Source organism: Lolium rigidum, chromosome 3 (assembly GCF_022539505.1).
Source record: "Lolium rigidum isolate FL_2022 chromosome 3, APGP_CSIRO_Lrig_0.1, whole genome shotgun sequence".
Taxonomy (NCBI): domain Eukaryota; kingdom Viridiplantae; phylum Streptophyta; class Magnoliopsida; order Poales; family Poaceae; genus Lolium; species Lolium rigidum.
In genome coordinates this window covers 123,621,097-123,628,165 of record NC_061510.1, presented here as the reverse complement: position 1 = coordinate 123,628,165, position 7,069 = coordinate 123,621,097, and the positions used below count along the sequence as shown (strand labels likewise).

The window sequence follows — 7,069 nt, the reverse complement described above, 5'->3', positions numbered from 1 at the left end:
GTCCTAAAAGAATTTTAATTGATGGCGATAGCAAAGGAAAGAAATGCGACGATGAAAAGAGAGAAAGGAAACACTGACCAACTATATGCTAAACATACCCATATACGATTACAAAGTTTCCAAAATAACGTCAAAGATCAAGATTGCATTTCCTACCTTTTCTGCATTTACACCAGCAATTTTATTAATGACATTCTAATCTATAGAGAACTGGATAGATCAGGCTTTATCCGCCAATTAATCATTGCCTTTTCCTACACCCCTTAGTCTGAAACCAGTCACAAAACCGAATTGGTGCATGAAATCTACAAGCATATATATGCCTCATATGCGACTATTTCATCAGAGATTCATCCAGCCAACACCTAGAACCAAAATCCCCTTCTTGTTCTAAGTCTCCTAGTCTACCACCGCACCCCAATCCCACAACTTCGCCAAATCTTGTCTTTGCGATGGAGAATGTTGCCGTGCTAATTGTTGGTGCCGGTCCAGCGAGGCCTCGCGACGGCAGCGTGCCTTACCCAATTCTCCATTCCCTATGTCATTGTCGAGCGCGAGGACTGCAGCGCGTCACTTTGGCGCAACCGCGCATACGACCGCTTGAAGCTGCATCTTGCAAAGGAGTTCTGTGAGTTACCACACATGTCATACCCGAGTAGATGCACCAACATACATACCAAAAGCATTGTTTGTCAAGTATTTGGATGACTATATTATGCGTTTCAATATTCAACCCAAGTATCTCACTAGCGTGGAGTCATCCACATATGAGAATGACAATAAGTGTTGGTCCATCGTGGCCCGTGACATTGTTGAGAGCACAACAATGAATTTCAGTGCAAAGTTTCTTGTTGTGGCCAGTGGTGAGAATAGTGCCGAGAATATTCCGGTGATCCCTGGACTTGACAGTTTTCCGGGTGAGGCCATCCATTCGTCGAGATACAAGTCAGGCAAGAGCTTCTCCGGTAAGAGTGTGTTAGTCATTGGATCTGGCAACTCAGGGATGGAAATTTCTTATGACCTCGCGACCCATCATGCCAATACTTCGATTGTTATACGAAGCCCGGTATGTGCACTTTATAATTTATTTGGTAATAATATACAATGTCTTAGTACTATTAGAACTAGAATGTTGTTTTCTTGTATCATGCAAGTTGCAAAGATGTGTGACATTTTTTTGGGTGCAGATTCATGTAATGACGAAGGAACTCATCCGGTTGGGGATGACACTAGCCCACCATCTTCCACTCGAATCTAGTGGATAACCTCCTTGTTATGGCAGCAAAATTCATATTTGGAGACCTATCAAGTAATGGCATCACAATGCCAAAAATGGGTCCAATGATGCTCAAGTCAAAAACCGGCCAATCTGCTGTGATTGATGTTGGCACTGTTGGGTTAATAAAAAAAGGAATCATCCAAGTAAGTATATGTTTGGATATGATATAGACCTTATATATACCATATATATTTACTATTCCAGTTTATTAACATTTTATTTACCTCTTATAGGTTCAAGGAAGCATTAGTAAAATCATGGGGAATATAGTTAAATTTCAAAGCGGCGACGAAATCTCATTTGACGCAATTGTGTTTGCTGAATCGGATACAAGAGCACAAGCAAATGTGTGGCTCAAGGTACTAACATAGATTTTTTCTGCCTAAGTCAAATTCGCTTTTAAGCAACAATTCTTAGATCTTCTAACCAAGTTATTTGAAATTTATGTGTGTAGAATGGTGAGAGCATGTTAAATGACAATGGACTGCCGACCAAAAATTATCCGAATCATTGGAAAGGTGAAAATCAGCTTTACTGTGTCTCGGATTGGCGAGGAGAGGATTGGCCGGTATTGCCGTGGATGCCAAGAATATCGCCAATGACATTAAATCTGTGATATCATCTATGTCCGACTAAATTGGCCTTTATATGTAATTTAATGGGTCAAGTGTGTGATATCTTTGAGACATTTTCATGCCAAGGCTCGTATGTACAAGGGAGTAAACTCTGCTCTTGTATATTAGCAACAAGGGCCATGTAGTTCTATTCTAGTTGTGTAAAGGGGCTTCGAAATTTTTGCTGAACTTATGGTTTTTATCGTACGCTGTTTACCTTGAATTGTTCTTTGTTAAAATAAGATCGAGAATGTGAAACTGCGCAGCCTTATGTAAACCGAAAACTCCCACCGCTTTCAGCCTTTCTGTCGTTTGCCAATTTAAAAATATCCAGTATTATGGCCAGACACCCACTATCCTGGTCGGGTGATCAATGGTGCATCAGAGACAAAGTAGTGTCAGCTGGTCCTCCGTCATGTATGAGTTCAGCTTACGCTTTTCAACAAATGATTTTTGGTGTTAAATGGCTAAGTTTTCCACAGTGTGTAGATTGTCGAAAAAACTCAAATTTCAATTGCCCCAAAACAAAGAGAGACACTAGAGAAGGGAAATTTGGTTGTACGAGCAGCTACTTGCTCCTACACCGTAATGTTTGGCTATGACAATGCTCTCCCAAATGGAGGAAACTAATGAAAAAAAATCTAACTTCATGATTTGGACCCCTATTTAATATACATTGTGGCCGCCATAACAACTCCAGTTGCCATTTTATTGAACCTAGAGATTTATCCATGTGTAATTGCCCCTTTGTTGTTGCCTCCAGTTGGCTAGTGTTGCCTCCGGTTTCCTACGCATTTGTTGCCTTCGGTTGGGTCAGTAATAGCTGGTTTGAAATTGCTGTTGCCAATTGTCATATTTTCTGATCAAACTTATCATTTAGATTAGTTTGGTCACACTTGTTCATGTCCCCTCATAGGTTAAGCTCCTAAACAAAACAATGCATTCCCCCAAGACACATAAGTTAACCCATAATCTCCTCTGCCTTGTCTTTGATGTTCTTTATTGCAGGTTTGGAGATGACTTTTTTGAACCACTTTAACGTAGGGGGTGTAATTTGAAGAAGAAGATTAGGAGAAGACAAAGACTAGTTTTCGGATTTTCTAGTATTTTTTGATATTTGGTCATTTGTCATAGTAAAGATGGTTATAATCGTGTACACTTGTAATTACATAATTTTTTTACTAATCTGATCTCAGTTTCCTATGCTGTAATCTTTTAGAAAACTCCTAGCTTAGCTTAGTTTTTCTTGTCCTTGTTCATCCTTGTTAATCTAATCTCTGTTTGCTATGCTGTAATCTCGGTGTCTCGTTGGCTCTGCAATGCCTTTTCATTCCACTTGTAATTACGTCATGTGGACTAGTAACAACTCTTTGTAATATTCTTTTAAACTATGTAGTAATCTTTTGATTCAAATTGTATTTGAGATATACATTTCAACTATGTATACGAATTCTAGTTTGAATCAATAATATTCCATAGTTTTTTTAAATGTTGAGTTAAAGTTGAAATTACAAATTCTAACAGAGTTGGTCTTTTGTAAGTTGTGCTTGTGCATCTCATTTCTTTTAATTATTAATTATTTACCAGGTATTCCAAAGGTAGCAAAATAAGCAACGATTATGTCCACTTCCATAGCTCCTTGCTAGTTATTTTAATCATTTGAAGACTTTGTTTTTCCTACTTACGGATGCATGGGATGCATTGCACACATGTATATTCCTCGTTCTCGTCAACAAACCATGTCTTCTCGGTGCGTTCGTGTTTTCCATAATATAAATTGCATGTAAAATACAAATTATACTCTTTGTTTTATTGTAGTACAAAATTCTGATGTTGCTACTTTACATCACCCTTGTAACCACAAATTCCCATGCGCACAATACATTTGAGTACACATGTTTACATATGGCCGGTGAGGCAGTGATCATTCATAAAAGTAGCAAAAACGAGAATAAGATGCAGCAGAGTTGACCTAAGAAGTGTGCAGATTGTAGCGTGGTGGAATAGTTCATTTGCGCGAGGATGACATCAGCTACAGATAAATGTTGTGGTATGCTTAGTCTAGTGCATGCCAGGAAACCTTTTTGGGGTCAAAATTTTGAGAAACGTTGACTCATCCTTATCCTACCAAGTGCAGGAAAGGTAAGAAACACCTGGATAATATGCACTCTGAGCATATCTTGTCCTAAAAGAATTTTAATTGATGGCGATAGCAAAGGAAAGAAATGCGACTATGAAAAGAGAGAAAGGAAACACTGACCAACTATATGCTAAACACACCCATATACGATTACAAAGTTTCCAAAGTAATGTCAAAGATCAAGATTGCATTTCCTACCTTTTCTGCATTTACACCAGCAATTTTATTTATAAATTCTAATCTATAGAGAACTGGATAGATCAGGCTTTATCCGCCAATTAATCATTGCCTTTTCCTACACCCCTTAGTCTGAAACCAGTCACAAAACCGAATTGGTGCATGAAATCTACAAGCATATATATGCCTCATATGCGACTATTTCATCAGAGATTCATCCAGCCAACACCTAGAACCAAAATCCCCTTCTTGTTCTGAGTCTCCTAGCTAGTCTACCACCGCACCCCAATCCCACAACTTCGCCAAATCTTGTCTTTGCGATGGAGAATGTTGCCGTGCTAATTGTTGGTGCCGGTCCAGCAGTCCTCGCGACGGCAGCGTGCCTTACCCAATTCTCCATTCCCTATGTCATTGTCGAGCGCGAGGACTGCAGCGCGTCACTTTGGCGCAACCGCGCATACGACCGCTTGAAGCTGCATCTTGCAAAGGAGTTCTGTGAGTTACCACACATGTCATACCCAGTAGATGCACCAACATACATACCAAAAGCATAGTTTGTCAAGTATTTGGATGACTATATTATGCGTTTCAATATTCAACCCAAGTATCTCACTAGCGTGGAGTCATCCACATATGACAATGATAATAAGTGTTGGTCCATCGTGGCCTGTGACATTGTGGAGAGCACAACAATGAATTTCAGTGCAAAGTTCCTTGTTGTGGCCAGTGGTGAGAATAGTGCCGAGAATATTCCGGTGATCCCTAGACTTGACAGTTTTCCGGGTGAGGCCATCCATTCGTCGAGATACAAGTCAGGCAAGAGCTTCTCCGGTAAGAGTGTGTTGATCATTGGATCTGGCAACTCAGGGATGGAAATTTCTTATGACCTCGCGACCCATCATGCCAATACTTCGATTGTTATACGAAGCCCGGTATGTGCACTTTATAATTTATTTGGTAATAATATACAATTTCTTAGTATTATTAGAACTAGAATGTTATTTTCTTGTATCATGCAAGTTGCAAAGATGTGTGACATTTTTTGGGTGCAGATTCATGTAATGACGAAGGAACTCATCCGGTTGGGGATGACACTAGCCCACCATCTTCCACTGAATCTAGTGGATAACCTCCTTGTTATGGCAGCAAAATTCATATTTGGAGACCTATCAAGTAATGGCATCAAAATGCCAAAAATGGGTCCAATGATGCTCAAGTCAAAAACCGGCCGATCTGCTGTGATTGATGTTGGCACTGTTGGGTTAATAAAAAAAGGAATCGTCCAAGTAAGTATATCCTTGGATCTGATATAGACCTTATATATACCATATATATTTACTATTCCAGTTTATTAAAATTTTATTTACCTCTTATAGGTTCAAGGAAGCATTAGTAAAATCATGGGGAATATAGTTAAATTTCAAAGCGGCGACGAAATCTCATTTGACGCAATTGTGTTTGCAACTGGATATAAGAGCACCGCAAATCTGTGGCTCAAGGTACTAACATTGATTTTTTCTGCCTAAGTCAAATTCGTTTTTAAGCAACAATTCTTAGATCTTCTAACCAAGTTATTTGACATTTATGTGTGTAGAATGGTGAGAGCATGTTAAATGACAATGGACTACCGACCAAAGATTATCCGAATCATTGGAAAGGTGAAAATCAGCTTTACTGTGTTGGATTGGCAAGGAGAGGATTGGCCGGTATTGCCGCGGATGCCAAGAATATCGCCAATGACATTAAATCTGTGATATCATCTATGTCCGGCTAAATTGGCCTTTATATGTAATTTAATGGGTCAAGTATGTGATATCTTTGAGACATTTTCATGCCAAGGCTCGTATGTACAAGGGAGTAAACTCTGCTCTTCTATATTAGCAACAAGGGCCATGTAGTTCTATTCTCGTTGTGTAAAGGGGCTTTGAATTTTTTGCTGAACTTACGGTTTTCTACCGTACGCTGTTTACCTTGAATTGTTCTTTGTTAAAAAAAGATCGAGAACGTGAAACTGCGCAGCCTTATGTAAACCGAAAACTCCCACCGGTTTCAGCCTTTCCGTCGTCTGCCAATTTAAAAATCTCCAGTATTATGGCCAGACGCCCACTATCCTGGTCGGGTGATCAATGGTGCATCAGAGACAAAGTAGTATCAGTTGGTCCTCTGTCATGTATTTGTTCAGCTTACGCTTTTCAACAAAAAAAAACAATTGTTCAGTGTGTCTCCATCATATATGACACCACCTGCCACCTGCCTCGCTCATGCGAGCGACTCTGGAGACTACCCAAACCCTAGCAAAAGTTGTCGTTGGTGCCTGGCTGAGCAAGGTTTGTCGTGTACTTTTAGCCTTTTAGGTGTGCGTGGTTCACTGCAAAAAACGGTTCGACTAAAATAGAAGGAGTGCTGCGACTCATTCATACTTTATTTCGTTGTAGCAAAAAAGTCCCGCTTTTGAAAAGAACAGTTCATGTAAATACAAAAAAGGAAAGAAAAAGACATGTCGAACGAAGCATGCCGGGGACTCGTCGAAGATTCACCGGAGACCTCGCCGGTGGGGGATGCTGCGGCCGGCAACGTTGGTGCTGCAAGCCTGGGACGGTGGTGCTACAAGCCGGGGCGACGGTGCTACCATCTGGAAGAGGGGGTGCTTCAAGGAGTTGGCATCGATGCTACGATGGTACAATATTGTTGCTTCAATTGTTCCCCTATCCCGCGACTTTAGTAGAAAAGTTTTGCTACAAGGTCTCGGCGATGTTCTCCGGCGAGGTCGTGTTTTTTGTACTGATGCTGCTACAATAGTATATTATTTTTGCTACAATTGTTCTTTCATGTTGCTACTTTAGTACACATGTTTTTCTA

General features: G+C 40.1%; 2 pseudogenes; both read left to right on the top strand.

Annotated features, from left to right (window-relative positions):
• Window positions 1-452: 452 nt before the first annotated feature.
• Window positions 453-1,915, top strand: LOC124695463 (annotated as a pseudogene).
• Window positions 1,916-4,530: 2,615 nt separating this feature from the next.
• LOC124695461 lies at window positions 4,531-5,984 on the top strand (annotated as a pseudogene).
• The last annotated feature ends 1,085 nt before the right edge of the window (window positions 5,985-7,069 follow it).